Here is an 18,107-nt window from a genome sequence, read left to right on the forward strand (position 1 = left end):
CTTTATCGTGATAAGAGTCTGGCAGCTGCTGATTGATACTTGTGTGATTTCCACTTGTTGAGATTAAACTTGTAACGTTTCTGCAACGATGCTGCTCCCTAAAGGTGTCCACCGCTCAAAATGTCACCTTACCCCCAACGTGTCTTCGCTGCGAAATGTGTTGAGCCAGGTAAGTCAGATGTACCTCTAACAAGGCTGAGTCTATCTTGGCTTCAAAGTTCAGCAATTTGATCTTGAGTCAGAAATCAAGAGTGACTTGACCTTGGAGCTGCTGTGTCACAGGTGGCTGCAGGTTCCACGACCGTCTTGTTTTTCTCTCTTGGTTTACACAAATCACTTCACAGGTCAGTTCCTCTCTCAGTTAATCCTGTGGCAGAAAGCACATGATGCAGTCAAGTGGTTGTTGATTTCTCCTCTTCTCCTGTCTTGGTCCTTTGTTTCTATATCTGTCTGTTTCAAGTCCAGATGCAGAAACTACTCCCAGTCCGTGGCAGCGGTTTGACTCTCTCTTGCTCTCTGCTGGTCGGCCCTCTTCCCTCTCTGCCTCTTTGCTCCACGTGTGCCTGCTGTCTGAGTGTTTCCGTCTGCCTCTGGTCTTATAGGCGGTGGGAGGGCCAGAGGACTCCGCCGCTCCTCCTCTGTGCGGTGAGGGTCCCCCGGCTGCTGTCTAGAAGCGGGCCAGAGAGACCGGAGGCAAGAGGCAAACCATCAGCAGGAGTTTGTTTTGGCTGCACACTTGTGTGTTTCAGGGGAAATCCACCCTAAAGCAGAACTTGCATCACCCCAGTTTGTTGGGTGGGTTTGGTGACCTTAGAGGCCACGGAGCCTTATGAAACTCTGCATGAATACTCTATACATATTCAGTTACTTGGATGGTGACTTAATATGGAAATTGAACAGGAATAAAAAGTTGTCAACTGACAGGGGTAATAAAGACATGATCTTGGACAGTAGAATCAAATATCAGATGCCCAACACAATCAAACTATTAATATGATCTCATAATATTCTGGAATATTGTGTTTGCAGGTTTTGACATGGTTCAGTTGTGCAGGCAAAAAAACTGAAAATGATATCCTACATTTTTCCTACTTTTCTCTACTGGCTGATCTTTCTTTTTTCCAGATTTATTTGACAGAGCAGGCTACCATCAAGAGGTAGAACTGGGACTTCGGTTTGCGAAAAATTTATGTTTTCTTCAACCATTTTCTTGACAGCAAGAAGCTGAGAGGCTCAAGTGGTGAAGTCAGAGTTTGCCTTTCTCCCCGCGTCTACTTTTCTACCTGCGGTCTCCCCCTGTGTTTGTCCCTGGGCAGCAGGCTGGGAGGCTGGGGTAGACAAGCCACAGTGCTGGAAGCTGATAGTTCAACCTGGACTAATGGCTGAAGCCTGGAACTGGGTTTATTCATTCACTTGTAGTGTGGAGGAGAGCTGCTATTTTACTCACTTAAACTCCCTTTAACAATCTGTCTTCCTCCTGAAGAGAAGAAGAAATGAAAATAGACAGGGGAGGGGAGACAAGTAGGGGAAATCCCTATGGATTAAACTAATGAGGAAAAGCTATCTATCTATCTATCTATCTATCTATCTATCTATCTATCTATCTATCTATCTATCTATCTATCTATCTATCTATCTATCTATCTATCTATCTATCTATCTATCTATCTATCTATCTATCTATCTATCTATCTATCCATCCATCCATCCATCCATCCATCCATCCATCCATCCATCCATCCATCCATCCATCCATCCATCCATCCATCCATCCATCCATCCATCCATCCATCCATCCATCCATCCATCCATCCATCCATCCATCCATCCATCCATCCATCCATCCATCCATCCATCCATCCATCCATCCATCCATCCATCCATCCATCCATCCATCTATCTATCTATCTATCTATCTATCTATGTCCATCTCTGTGTGTTCTAGATGTTTGGAAAATGGATCTTTGCCTCAGATAGTATGAAAAGTATTTGACTGCCTTCATCAAACTCTGATCTACTTTTCCAACTTGAGGTCTCTGGGATTTTATTAGCAATGATCATGCAACTAAAGTCTCATTTCCAAGGAACTGACCGACCTTTACATTTTTTTTCCTGCCTCAAATGCACAGTGGTTAAAGGTCGACAACCTATACGAAACTCAACAATGAAGTCCATAATCCTCAGTAGTGCATTAATGAAAACTCTAAACCCAACTGCCGTTGCTGGTATGCATCTTTTGTGTAGATTGGCAACCGTGAGCTGCTGCTGAAAACTAATAGCACAATGAATAATCTGTCAGAGTTACACAATGTTATAGTCACCATTCATCACTCCCTCTCTCCCCCGGTTCCGCCGTTGTTTTTTCTCCTCTTTCCATATTTCTCTCCCTCTCCTCTGTATCTATCTCTACCCTTCAATCACAGTTGTAGTGTTTATGCTGTGGTGCTGACTGTGTGAACAGGAGCCAATGTTGGTTGCAGTTGTTGATTACAGTACATGCAAGAAGTGCTGGGAGCAGAAAGGATAGGGGGAAGTATGATGGGGGGATAGGTTATAGGTAGGGATCAGACCACTGTCTAAGTACTATAATAAAAAAACCCAGCATGGGTTAAATCTGATCCTCCTCTATAATGTAATAAAAGCTTGGTTTATAGAGAAAAACTGAGAAGCATTATGGTTTTGGCTTTCACTGGTCCTACAGCTAAAGATCTATTTATGTACTCACTCATTCATTCTGTCTGTCTGAATGTGGTTTGCATATCTCGAACATTGTTCATCTTATTGGCTTCACACTTGTGTGTTTATAAGAGCCCAAGGAAATGCATTGTCGAATTTGAACGTGCAATTTTGACATATAGTAGGTTCAATATTAATACATTGTGAGTAAAGCATTAAACAGCGCCTCACAGTCAGTGGCAGTGTGCTGATGCAGAATGAAGTGAACATGTCTTCTACGTCCTTTGCAGCAGTGGTCGGCCACTAGCGGCCTGAAGTATAGGGCAGTCAACATGTGAGGCAGGATAAAGTGGAAATCCTCAGCACAACTAACTTTCCACCCTTGCACCCTTGGCAGTCCTTGTGCTGCACATACAATTCCATGACATGTTCTTAAAATACTGACATAGGATAAATGACTGAGGCTTCATGTTACTGTTGTGGCTTGAGATGTGGTGTCAACAACTCCAGATCTTACATGGAATAAGAGTTCAAGGGAAACAAGCAGCACATCCAGTCAGTGAATAAGTAACGTTTTTCCACATCAGATCGTGTCACTCAGAACTGTTCCCTACCAGCGTCCCTGCTCCCTCAGCAGTGACCTTTACTGCAGATCACTTTCCTGCTCTCAGGGCCTCACCTCAGGGTGTGACCCAGATTCAACAGCTCATAAGATTGTATTTTTGTAGGTATTGCATGTAATGAAAAGCCCAAAGCAAAGCAGAACAAAAATAACCAAATCACATAGTGAAAACAAACTTTTGACAACCAGCACTGTGGTGTAATCCAGCAGCTGATTTGTCTTGCATGGTTGGAAAACCAGCACAGCAATGTGGTAAACAGGGGGGTTTGGCTCTGGTGTCGGATCTGCTTCTGATTGGTAAAGTATAATCAAATAATGAGTCTAATGGATATCTCATCAGTTCTTTTACCAGTTCTGAATTAGAAAACAAGGAGATCTTTGATTTGGAGCAACAGATCAGTCCACAATTAGAATGGCACTCAGTAATGCAACAGTCACATCAAAAAGGCCACATTGAGTCTCTCAGCTACACATTGGTTGTGGTTATGCGTTTCTACCTCAAGCTGTTACCATACAGCGGATGAAAAACCCTATTATTTCCAAACCACCCTCCCTTGCTGTGATCCGTCATTACATGCATTAGCATGATCCTCCTCTGATTTGCATCTCCCACGAGTGTGTGGCTGCTCTAACTCAGGATCCATTTCTTTCTGAACCGCTGCCCACAGGCCAGAAAACATTGAACTGAGCAGAAAGCAGACTGTTCGACTTTTCATCATCACTCATAGTTGCATTTGCTTGGAGAATGTTGTAGGAAGAGGAATAGCAACATTATAGCCCAGTAATAGTACATTTACATAGAACTACAGTGAGTGGTGGCCTAACTTCACAATTCAGATTTTAATTAATCATGTTGAGTATTTTATATTCAGTTTCCTCCCTTCAGCTAAAAACTTTTTTTTAATCCTGAAAATAAACTAAAGCTCAGATAAAGACACACATTTTGTTATTTACTGTTAAGTAAGTTAAGTACCTGCCTAGCTGTGCTGTACTGTCAGTGTGTTACACTTTCAGCAGGGAGTTGAGAGCAGTGATTTTGTTTTTATACTTAATGGTGGCACGGCTTATTTTGCAAACTTCATGTAAAATTGTCCGTATCTTAAAACAAAGAATCGGAAATTCCTTCTGTCTTACACCTTTTTTATTAGATAAGTTGCATTATGAACTTTGTGGTGCATTGATGCAAATCAGTGAATCTTATGATCAGAATTGTGCTGTTCAATAGAGGAGGTCTATGTAGCAAATAAGAGTGATTTAACAATATGTTTTCACAAATCTCCCCAAAATGAACCGAAATTAAATATACAAGTATAACAATCCTGATGCATATTAAGCAACAAACCCAACAGAGTACCTAAGATGTAAAATGAATAAGGCTGACACTGCTAAACTTGTTACATGTTTGTCTGTGGATTTCTGACCACAGGACTAGGGAACAGCTTATTGGGGATATTGTTGTATATATGACGAAATCTCACACACGAGAATATGTCTGTGAAAAGGTGACATCCCTCGGAGGGGTTTGGGGACAAGAAATCTAAAATGTTTGAGTGTTGCGGCTGTTGAGCTGGAAGTTGCTTCAATGTTCGAAGTAAGAGGAACTGGTGGTCATGGGTTAGTGAGGAGTCATGGGATAGTTCATTATTCTCTAAATAGTCTTTGTAGCTGTTTTATATTACCTTTTCCAACACCAGTTAAACCAAAGAGTAAATCTGTTTATTGGGATAATTAAGGACCTTCAGTTACTCTCTCTGACTCTGGCAGGTCGCCTTCCTGTCCGCTGTATTGCACACCAGATTTTAAATGTCACACATTGGACTCTCCTCTTGCTTCCTACGTTTGGACTGAGTTGCTCCTTTTCAAGATGCTTATTTGCACAGTTCCAGAGAATATCAATCAATCAATCAATCAAATTTTATTTGTATAGCCCATATTCACAAATTACAATTCATCTCATAGGGCTTTAATTCATCTCATAGGGCTTTAATTCATCTCATAGGGCTTTAATTCATCTCATAGGGCTTTAATTCATCTCATAGGGCTTTAGAATAGTAATGATTTTTTTCTTAACTGAGTTCTCCCTTTAAATATACAGCAGCGACAGCGGCAGAAGCAGCAGCAGCAGCAGCAGTGGTGGTGGCTGCAGCAGCACAGTAGTAGAACACCATCTGATAGTCATTACCCCTCCCCTCTCCTCCCCAACTCCTTTCTCCTCCTCTTCTCCTCTCGCTCGATACTCTTCTCTCAGCTCAGACCTATTATTCATTAGTCTGATGAAAAACACCCACAAACGTAGCCAGGCTCAGCCTCGTGCATACGCACACACACACACACACACACACACACACACATACATTCCCAACCCAGCTGAACTGCTCTGGCGCAGGTCAGGGACCTGTCAAAACTCGGAAGCAGGTCTGGACCTGATATGGTACCACAGAGCAGGCGTCTAGAGGGGGAGAGAGACTCCAAGGAGCTACGCTATTTATCGCAGTCCTTGGACAGTCGTTTTTGAAAAGTGACAGAAGGAGGGGAGAGGGGGAAGGATTTCTGGACTTGTTATGATGCCAACGAGCAGACGTCTGGAGAGGGTCATTACCAAAAGTAATTGTCTGCTTTCCTCGCCAGTGAGCGAAGAAAGGAGGACGTCAGGAAGAGGGTAGGAAATGGAAGAAAGCAAGGAGGGATGGTGGAAAGCAGGAGGAGGGAAAAGGAGACAGAAGCAGCAGAAGAAAAGTAGGATGGAAAGGAAGGAAATGAAGGTGGGAGGGAAAGTAGTGGAAGGGGAGAGAGTTGGCGGCGGCCTGCCAACGCTCCAGACTGCATGGTGTATTGCATGGGGAAAATGGTCGGAAGTGCTCGCCCCCCCAACTTGCACCCCCACCACCAATTTCAGCCCCAGCTCGAGCCACACTCTACTGTGCTTCCCAGGAGAGCCAGACTCTACAGCTGGCCTTATTAAACCGAGAGAGGCAGAGAGACAGAAAAAAGACGGAGGAGGAAAGAGAGGTCACACAACTGGAAGACATCAGTTGAAACCGTGCTCGCTCTCTACAGTTTTTTTCCGTTCATATCCCGTTTTATGATAGAGTTTCTCACAAACACACTGGCGGTGCACTGGGTTCAAACACATAGTAAAAAAGCTATTGTTTGATTCGACGTCCCTCAGAACGCAGTAAAACAATGAAGCAAACGCTGGGAAATTAAAGTGTGTGTGACTTTTATCTCGGTTTGTCTGAAAAGAGAGCGTCTGAAGGCCGTCGTCAGACACGAGCCCTGCTGCACGTGGGTGTCTCTGCTACTTTTGTTTGAATCTCAAAGCATTTGTGAACACAATGGGGCAATAAAACAAACTTGGACGGATGGGATTCTGTTTCCAATCCGTTATCTGGTGTTCATTGTAACTGAGTCTTTTCCACTCCAGCTCCTCTGAGTTGCCATTAAACATTGAAGCTTTTTGCGTGTTTGTGTGTGTGTGTGTGTGTGTGTGTGTGTGTGTGTTTGTGTGTATGCATGCATGCATGTGTGTTATTCTCAAGCATAGGCTCTTTGTTTGACAGTAAGACACATTCACACCTGCAGTCTTTCCAATAACAGCTGCTAGTGTTACGTTGCTTAAATCCATCTCATCTGCAGTAGAGATGCAAGGTCGGGAAAGAAGAGTTCAGATCGGCTGCACACTCATAAGGTTAACCTGATGAAGATGATCAGTCTAGTATTCTCTCTTGTTAAATGTACAGAAGTTTTATTTTAAATTATTATAAATAATTTTTTTTATGTGTATTTTCGAAATCGAAGTATTTTCAGTCTGGATCTTGTGCAAAGGACACAACCAGTGGATGAACTGAAATGCTACTGGCATCCCTAATTCAACTGGACAGGCACTGACCTCCTCCAAGGCCCAACACTCCTACATTCAATCAAGCCAAATTTCACACAATTTAATATCAGTTTCCTAAATGTGCCCAATTTTCAAGATCCATGAACTATTCTATGAGAAATCAATGGAAAGTAAAAAAAAAAGTCTTGCAATGCTAAAGAAAGTGAAATCAAATTCTTGAAAAGTGAATGGGTTGTTCCCTTACCCATACTCAATCCTTTCCCCAGGTTTCGTGTTAATCTGTTTAAAAACAAACAAACCGGGATGAAATCATTATAATGGTAAGAAAAAATGCTAATAATAATGTTGATAATGAATAATTGGTTTTTATACATAGGCATATAAACAACATAAAGTGGCTCTATAACCAGCACAGCTCCATTATGTAACTCATGAACATTTGCTTACTAAATGCACAGCTATAACATTGCACCCTGAAGCAGAAATATAAATCTGTCTGAATATGTTGAGCTTCTTTAGATTTCCAAAACCTGAATAAAGTATGTTTCAGTTGCAGTAAACATCTTCATTTCCCAGCAAATTGTTTTAATTAGGTGCAAAACGCACTGAGCTACACAGCCAGACCCTTCTGTCACACTCTCTCAGCGCTTTACTTCAATGTAGGTCTGGTTCATATCAACGAATATTAAACCATGATTCTATTCACTTTACTGTAGCCTATCAAACTCTGAGCAGCACTTAAAACTCTTCTCCTGACTGTTAGGCCTCTGTTTCCTGTTGAAACTGTGCCGGACAGAGAAAACGAATGGCCCGATGCCTCTCAAAGGTACAGGGATTGACTGGGTGCCAGTTTGGAAGCACTGCCTGTCACCTGTGAAATATTTGCTTTGTTGCAGTATGAACAACTCTGGAAGCTCCCCATCCTCAGGAGAAGCTGTTAAAGGCTTTGTTACAACTGAATCAGTGGAATACAGACAGCTGCAGCTGATCTGCGCCCCGGTCATGAAAGGGAGTAGCTTTGATATTAAAACTCGGAGCTGTGATTACTCAGCTCAAAGACGGCTTCTCCGAGCGCAGCACATCCAGCCTCCTTCTTACTCGCTCAGAGTTATGGACGACATAAAAGCGGCTCCCCAGACTCTGCCGTTAAAGACTCTGGCCGGTAGCAGCTCTATACATCTCCTGTAACAGAGCAGCGGTAGCAGGCTAAAAGAGAAATTAGCTGTGATGTCATCGCTGCTAATGAGGTGGCAGGAACGGTTTGACCACCTGACTCCCTCACCACCTCACCGCTCTCGCTCTCTGTACTTTTTAACTATCTTTTCAACTCTCTCGATCGCTCTCTCCCTTGTTTTTCCTTCTATACCTCCATCTGCCACCATCTCTGCCTACCACACAGTTGTTTTTTTTCCTCCTGGACCGTGTGCTTTCTGCTTAGCCAGGCCGTTTGACTCCAATCACTTCCAGAGCCACGCTTGAATGCAACACTTGGACCGTCTGAGCTCGCTGGAATAAACACAAAGCTCAAAATCTGTACGTAGCTCACTTTGTCTGCTCACAACTGTCGAAATGACAATCAATCTGCTCTCTTTGAGAAAAGCATGAGATGTGTGAGCAGTGAGGTCATGATAAATGCATATCAGCTGAAACAAAAAATAAATAAATTGGTTCACACTATGGTTTTCCAAACTCTTAAGGCTCTGGTTGGCTCCACTATACGTTCCATGGTGTAATGACTGGCGGCCTCAGATGCCAGGGAGCCCACAGCGCTGACACAGTGAGTAGCAGCAGCAAAGGTTGATTGAAAACTACAACTTCAGAACGAATTGTATTTGCTTCAATTGATCTCATTGAGAAAAGGAGAAGCTGTGACATACTACAGTGAAAAAGTTCTGAAAATAAATGACCTTGAATCAAGACACTACAAAAAATTTACAAACTCTAAAGTTATGGGCTTTTTTTAACCTGTTTTTTAATCGATGTGCTAAACTTGTATTTGAGACAACATTTGCTGGAATCACAAACTGGGTCACAAATGGAGAGACCTCCTGTTTCCTTTGAAAGGTAAATCCATCAAGTTCTCTTATGGTCCAACCACAGAGGAACTAAAGCTTAAAGTAACAGTTGGACATTTTGACAAATACGCTGAATTTCTTTCTTTCCACAAACTGGATCTCCCATGGTTCCATCCTAAATATGCTCTCTCTCTTCTCCCTAAATAGGCTCTCTTCCCAAAGTTAAAAAGAGTCTGTGTAATGCTTATTAGGTCAATTTTACCTTCATTTAAAAAAAAAAAATCGTTTTTCAGAACAATGTAAGATTTGGAGCTAGAGAGAGAGAGAGAGAGAGAGAGAGAGAGAGAGAGAGAGAGAGAGATGAGGTGTATTAGTAGTTCTTCTTCCACTGCAGTTACAATTTTTCTCTCCGTTTTTAAAATCCCTTTCACACTAGCCCCATATATATAAGCTGACACCTGTGGCCTGTATGGGGTTTGTCATTTTATTTTACAATCTATGTAAAAAATGCTGTGGTACCATTATTTGCTGACTGAGTAAACTCTGAGTTCAGTAAATCTCTCATCTCTGTCATCACTGACAGACTCTCTTGTGCGTTTTAGATGTGCATTTTTTCCCAAAAAACTTTTACTGCGGAAAAGTGGAGATGCAAGACAAATAAATATAGAGTGCAAAAGCACTTATACTTTTATACTTCATATTGAATGTTATGAATGTGGAGCGGCAGTGGTTTCGACGCTCACTGGCCAGGCCTTGTATAAAGTCAAACTGTAATGACTGTGCAGCCGAGGGGTTGAAGAGGAGATATCCTTCCCTTTGGTGATCTGCTTGTTCTGCTCCAGAGAGGTCAGAGGTCACGGCCACTGTCAGAGTTACATTTGTTGACCTGATCCAACGTTTTCGTCTTGCATATTCAACTTGGGGTATTTCTATACATTTATCGTAAAGACTTCAACTTTTGACTAAGAATTCTTCTCCAGCGAGACTGTCCTCATGTGTCTAAGCAGAAGTAGAGAATATGTAGCAGCAGGTAACTATGACAGGAGCAAAGGAGGAAGTCAGGTTATATGGAGCAACAAAGAGGAAGTTGGGGATGGATGGATTCACAAAGCACAGGACTTTCACCCAGGAGACCGCTCTCTGTTTGCTCTGTGAAACCGCTGAAACAACTTTGTGTCTTTGATTTGTGATCATTGCACAACCCTGTTTACTAAAGTGAACACAAACCACAATCCTTCACCGAGTTAAACCAATTTGTTTTTATGCCTCAAACTAACCAAACCTTGATGGTTCAACAACTTTAACCATGACTGTGCAGGGTTTCACACACATGCTCCTTTGGGCCATATGTGATGGGACAGGCCAATCGACATATTGTCAATGAACCAGGATGAGTTGTTGTGTACACTTTATGTATTTAACCGTGATGAGAGGCACTGCAGGAGGTGTGAGAGTAAAGATCAGTGGTGTGTTGGGAGGGGGAGCAGTGAGAAGAGGAGTTCATTTGATGAACTTGTTAAGGGAGGCTGAGCGTCGAAGTGAAAGATGTGTGAAGTCAGACCTTTGTGTTAAGTGTGTGTGTATGTGTGTGTTTGATGTTACAGTCTTGTAAAGCAGCAGCTGGAGAGGGCTGTCCCTTGAGAACCACCGCAGCCGGCTAGTAAACCACACACGCACACACACACACACATACACACACACACACACACACACACACACACACACACACACACACACACACACACACAGATAAAGCCTTTAATAAAGCTATTGCTTGGGAAACAGGCCAGACCCGACCAATCCGAGGCTCTTTCAAGGCAGCAGTGACACGGTCATGCTCACATTCATTTTGATTCACATCCTCTCAGCTGCAAGAAAAAAGTGACGGTTGCTAGCTTTTTCATTCTAACTTTAAAGTTCACAAACCACCTTTGGTACTGACCACAAAATATAAAAAAGGGACAAATGAGTCCAAATGAAGGTCTATTGTGATCGTTTCTTTTTTTTTGATGCATGCAATTATATGTGTTTTGTCTGCATATGGTTCTACTGTAAAACTGTAAATGTACTGTAAAAGTGCCCCATCCAGATGTGGAGGTAGTAATACAAGCCACAGCAGGGGACAGGGAAACACCTAGTGAAGGCTATGAAGTCAGTAGCTCAGTGAAACTCATTAGAACAGTGGAACACCTGGAAGAGCCTGTGAAACCGGACTGAGGTTCATGTCTTCATGTGTGTGTAGTATTTTGCACTTCCTTGGTTCTCTCTATGCACCAGGAGCAGGAAAGATACTGATCAGATCATGTATTTTATTATGGTGAAAACAAATCCTTTTTTTTTATTTTTTTCATTCGTTCATCCACTTGATAAAATCTGAGACAGGTGCACCAGCTCTGGCAACAAGTTTTTGTGTTTAGGGCAAGTCTCTGTTGAGACAAACATTAGCTGCAGACAGAGCTCTGAATTAGTCTACACCACAAGAATCTCCTTATTTAAAGAAACCACTGTTCTTTGCACATTCACATGTCATCAAATATCTTTTTTTCCCCCTTGATTGTAGGAATTATATTGGATGACATCATGCTGCAGCTGACTGGGAGCAAACACTCTTATTTTAGAGCTGTGGACCGTTTCCAGGGAGATGATATAACACAGTCCAGATGAGTCCCTCCAAGGATTGTCTCATTATCACACACGCCGCAGCTGCACGACCACTGTGTGTGTGCTTTGTGTGTGTGTGTGTGTGCACGTGCGCATGCATGCAGGCCGCACGTGTCTGTGTGCATATGTGTCTGTGACCATTTAAACTCTACTTGCAGTCAATTACCAGAAAATGACTTGTGTGGACCATTTTCGCTTAAAAGAAAAAACTAATTACAGGGTTTGGGTTAAGGTTAGGATTGGGGCCGGGATCGCAGGAAAGTCCTGGACTGAGCTTGTTCTATGTGGACGACGTGAAACCGGGGCGTAGCCGGAGCACCGCCAGGGTGGGACTGGACGCACTCCAAATCGGATCGCTCCCCCTCTGTGCCCCCCCGACGTTTATAGGCTGTCTTTTCTATCTCTCTTGGGCTTTTTAAAAACGCAAAGGTAAGAAGAGCTAAGTAGATCCGGAATTTTTGTTTCCCAGATTTATGACAAGTCAATAACCTGGCTGAATCTATGACACACTGTATATCTGCCCCTTGGTCCAGATCAATGCCTACATTAATGGGTTCTTCCTTGGCTCGTGGCACATGCCTCCACCAGGTTTCAGTGAAATCTGTCTTATAGTTTTTGCTTAATCCTGCTGAAAATCAAACAAACAGACGAGGACGAAAACAGAACCTTCTTGGCAGAGGTTAAAATGCCAATTAAAGAAATGCTTTTGAAACATTTCACTTTCCCCAAAGCATCAAAAGAAATCGGCTTATCACTGAGAGAAGGTGTTTTGATTTGTTGATGTCTTTTAAAGTCTGACATTTCCAGACAACGTTTAAAAAAAAAGAAGCTTTGCATCAGATAAAACCCAGAAAACATGTCACCGGATTATTTACAGCCATCTTGGTTCATACTGAAGAACGTAAATTGCCGTAAAATCCATTTGGTCATATGACAAAAACCACGTTCATCAACAATGGACGCACTAGCTTCATTGTGATGGAATCTTTCTTGTATTCAGGTTATAAATTGTTGAAAATATTTCCATCACTGTTTGTTTTAGCAACAAAGAAACTCACAAATCAATTGAAACACTCAACAGTTTTTTCTTTTCTTTTAACTTAAATCAACACCAGTGAATTTATACAAGACTGGTTTGTGTTTTAGTCCCTTTGAGAAACTGCAAAACTGCAAATTAAATTGAAACTTTATTTATCTTTCAGCTGCATCTGAGAAATTTGGAGATATCCAACTTCAAAAGCAAATGATTCAATATATATTTTCAAAATATTTTACAAAAGTTAAGAGACGCTAAAATAAATAATTCATTAAATAGAGACCCTTTCAAACTATTTAGTCTATGAAAGCAATTGTTTAAGGGTTTAGAGGACATACATTTATAAAATATAAATAATAATTTCTAATGCAATAAATCAGCAATGATATGAATCAGAATTTGTACAAAACTGCTATATTTTAACATTTGCTTTTCTCATTTGCCAAATCCAACTGCAAAGTATAACTTAACAGCAATAACATGCATCTCATGTACTGTACAATGTTCGGATGTAAAAAGTGTAAGGAAGAGGAAGAGCAATGAGAGGAAGAGGAGGAGGAGGAGGAGGAGGAGGAGGAGGAGGAGGAGGAGGAGGAGGAGGAGGAGGAAGAGGTAACAGAAGGAGGGTTTCCGACAGTAGCCCAGACCTGACAGGTTCCTTCATATCCGACTTCATTCAGTCCCATAGAGGGACTCTGCACATGGTAAAGTCATCACAGGCGCACAACACACACACTCCGACTCCCACACACTGTCTCTCTCATACACAGACAGAATACACACATGTTCTCTCTCAGTCTCAGCCAGGAAATGGCTTTTACTCATATTTGAACACACGTGAAATACAAAGAGACAGACAGACACACACACACACACACACACACACACACACACACACACAGACAAATTCATTTTCTACATTGTTGTATTCAACAATATACAGTACAACAATTCAATAGATTGTTGGGTGTTTAGTGCCAGTGTTCAGTATTTCAAGCAGATTTTTTATAAAGTAGGGGAAGGTTGGGGGGGATATTTGCTCTCTTGCTGAGAGTTAGATGATAAGATTGCTGAGGCCTTGAAGTACAAATCACAAAACACAACAAGTAACAAAGCACAACGACAAATAAGAAAACACATTTTTTATGAACACACAACAGAATGTAAAAAAACACAATAATAAATCACAAAACACAACGTCAAATGAGTAAACACATCAACTAATATGAAAACACAAGGTCAAAAAAGGATCACAACAGCAAATCACTTGTAATTTATAACCATTTCCTTGATCTTAATAAAAGTTTGTCTGTCCAATCAGCAACAAGTCTTTTCTATAGCAGGTACCAACCTTTTCAATTAGACGTTAGCGCTGTTGTGTTCTATGATTTGTTGTTGTGTTTTCCATCCGTACTGTATAGTATATGGAGCTGCAGCCAGTTTTATGGGGATTGTGTGCCATACTAATTGTTGGCTTGGCGCGGGCCACTTGGTAATTTCAGTGTAACAACAAGACTCTAGAGCTCTACCATGTTAATTAGGTTGCTTTGGAGCTGCTCGTAGTATTGTGTTACTTTTGGACAGAGCCAACTCTTTTCACTTTCTTGTCAGTCTGTGTGATGCTTGGTTCGTCGACTTCTCACAGTCGCCACATATTTACCGACACATGGCTGTGGTGTTGATCTTACCAGAACATAAATAAGCAGATTTCCCCAAACTATTCCTTTTAAAGGAAGGAAACACTCTTCACTGAGGGGCAACAGAGCATGACCCCGGACCTTCAGTGTCAGAGATGAAGATGTTTTGCACCCATTCATCCAGCACCCTGTCCTTTTCACGTTACCAGATGGACATCATTTTGTGCACTGGCAAAGAAGTGAACAGATTTACTGCTACTACGGCGGGGATTTGACTGCATGGTTGATCTTGGATTTGTTTTTTGGTAAACTAGTCAGGTAACATGGGGAGAGGATTTTTTAAACTGCAGTTGTGGGCTGCAGTCTGGCCAAATCCGAACATAATACTTTGTCAGCTAGTCAGCTATATATTGACATATCTTTATCCAGCCCGCTTAGGTAAAGCTGCCGTTTGGTTGGAATTCAAATGAATAACACACCTCCTACACCGTCAGGCCCCACACCTAAGAGAAATGGGTGTGAATGACTCGAATGACATTTTCACCTGAAGACACATCCGCTCTGCTACAGATAAGCCTGCCGTCCACATTTTTAAAGTCGCTAGAACCAAGAAAACTTTGACGTACACACTCATAACTGCTTGCTGATTGGGTCTTTTCAGTCTTGACCCACCCTTGGCTGATTCGTCAGGCTCCTATCACATGACCCCTGGGCTAGCAGTGTAGATCTGTGAAAATTCTAACGAAAGGCTTCCTGTTTGCACTGGCCATATGTCCATCGTACATGAGTGGTCTCTGACTTATTTCAATATCTATTTCACATATTAAATTAACATATTATACCTTTCTGTAATCATTAAAATGTTTTATAACCACACCAGCAAAAAGAATTGAGATATCATTATCAGAGGAGACATGACACAGCTTTTCTCATGACTTCATAGGGGTGATGTCACAGACCCCTATTAGGGGTTTAAAAGGATATGGAGCCAAACGCTTGTGTGGACAGATATTGTTTTAGTTTGAACACTGTTTTGAAACAGTGTAATATGGACACAATAATATGGATGACCACCACACATTTCTGAGATGCAGAGATACACCTACAGTCTTGGCAACCAAACACATCAGTTATTACTAATGTAGAGATTTTTGGTTTAATAACATCTTCTGGGATATTCTGGGATATTACCTATTTTTCTATTTTATTTCCATCTTCATTGACTTTATACCATTAAAATATGCTGATCAATACTTTTGTATAGATGCCATAGTATTTATGTTCATATATTCTCAGTAGTTAAGGAGATATACACTATTAATGTGTGGTCATTTTAGAGCAGGGGCCTGAGAAATGGGCCTAGACAGTGAGAGGTTAAAATTCTCAATACTTTTTTTCTGTTTTGACCTCAATAGGACTTTAAAATACTCAGATTTTCTCTTGACTGTAAATGGTTTGAAATATGTATATGCATTAAAGTGTATACCTCTTCATTTTCATAATCGTTAATTATTTTAATGAGAAAATGAGACAGACATGAAGTTGAACAAAACAATCTACAAATTCACCGCTAAACAAAATGTGTACTTACTTCATCTGGGGTAAAAGACCTCATCTAAGTCAGCTTGGTTAGATGAGTCTCAAAAAAATAGATGCAATTTAGCCTGCTGCCACTAGACGGGGTGAGAGAAGGGGGGAGGAGGGTACGTCAACCGCCTGCCCATAATAACCACCAGACATGACTCATCCAGCGTGGAATACCACAGCAGCCACAGACAGGTCTCTGGCAGACACAGAGCAGAAATCCGAGCCTGCAGCCGAGTTTGTGAATGGGGCAGGAATGAGCAAAACCAGGGTAAATTTAATAGTGCTGCAATAAGTTTCAAAGATTTAGGAGTTTTAAAAATTCATCATGCATTTGGTTTGGCCTATTTACGAAAGTCAAGTGTCTAAGTGGCTAAATACTGTGTGTTTTATCGATAAGATGTAACAGCTGAACTAAGTAGAAACTGTTTTCTCTCCTTGTTTCCCTTTATTTCTTTTGTTTAACTCCCTGTTGGTTTCTGTGATTCTTTGGCAAAGCTCCTGCTCATCAAGGCATCACGCCGAGCTCCTCAAACACAGCACAGGGACAACATATCACCTTGTCAGATATGATTGTAGCTCTGATCATCGTCATTCCTGCCCAGATTTCCCCCCGCGGAGAGCAGCACTCAGTTTGAAGACTAACACATGTTGGACAGTCAAATCGTTATTTGCTTATGTGGAGTCCGTCCAAGGCTGGAGGGCCTGCAGAGCCAAGAGTCTAATCTGTGGGCATAAGGAATAACACAGAAATAACATATTGTACAACTTAAAGTATGGCAGGGGAGCAAACTGTGAGCGGTCACATTACATGAAAACAGCAGGCAGGAAGTGTTTTGCAACAGCGGAAAATCTTCAGGTCCAGTCTGACCACCAGACGGTCACACTTCATCTGGCCTGAAGGCTGCGGTCAGTGGATGGATACCTTCCCCATCGTAAGGTTGGATACGCTGTCATACATTTGTCCATGGCTCCCCCTCGCACGTTTTGTTTTTCCATTTCTCTGGCTCACTTGCCTTCTTTCAAACCTTTTCTTATTCATCCCTCCTTTTCCTTTCTCGTCTTTCCTCCTTTCCTCTTTTGCAACCTTACCTCATCATGTTTTTGGCTCCTTTTTTCTACCCCCCTCTCTCGCCTGTACCTTCCCCCTCAAACTTTCTCATTCCTCCCACTCTCACCCTCTTTCTCTCCCTGTTTGTGGTCAGTCACACTTAATCTAGCTGCGTCCATCTGTTTCTCTTCATTCGTTTAGTCCGGTCTGTTTTCGATTAAGATTACATCAGGCTTTGACCTATTAGTGTGCCGTGATCCTTTTGAAGTCATTCTGTGGTTACAGGTTAAGCTCAAAGCCCACCACTCTCCTTACTCTATATAATACAGACTGTATTTGAGGGGGGAAAACAGAATAGGTTTTTAAAACTTTTCAGCCGGCGACCAAAATGACTTTTTTTTTCCTGGGATCCAGGATCATTAAATCATAAGAGAGTTCCTGTCATGTGGAGACCCGCTAGAAACGGGCCTGTGACCCATTTTGAGTCTCAACCCATAATCCAACCTAGCAATCTGTGAACTGGAATATATTGTTCATTTAACCTCATATCCTGAGGATTTTGATTATATTTTTAAAGTAATTCTCCCGACCAGAGAATTTCTGTTCCCTCTTAGGGCTGTAGTTCAAAGTCAAGCTCATTTTTCCTGCTACACATAATGCTTGTGCAGAATAGAGCCTTTTCAGGACGCAAATGGGGACTGTAACGATTAAAACCACTAATAATTGTGAAGAGCAAACCAAAGACGGATCCTAACATCCAGCAGGATATAAATCGGATATACAACCATGTTTCCTAACTACAGCACTGATCCCTTATATTGCCCCCTCCATCATCTTTGATCAGTTGGCTACTGAGTAAAATGTCAGTGTTCATTTCCAGATGGAGATCAAGATATCATCTCTGAAACCTCAAAGTTAACTCCTCCTTTTTTTTCTTCCATTTGGACGCCTGCGAATCGAGATTGAAAGAAATGTTAAACTGTA

The sequence above is a fragment of the Pleuronectes platessa genome, chromosome 10, assembly GCF_947347685.1.
Source record: "Pleuronectes platessa chromosome 10, fPlePla1.1, whole genome shotgun sequence".
Lineage (NCBI taxonomy): Eukaryota > Metazoa > Chordata > Actinopteri > Pleuronectiformes > Pleuronectidae > Pleuronectes > Pleuronectes platessa.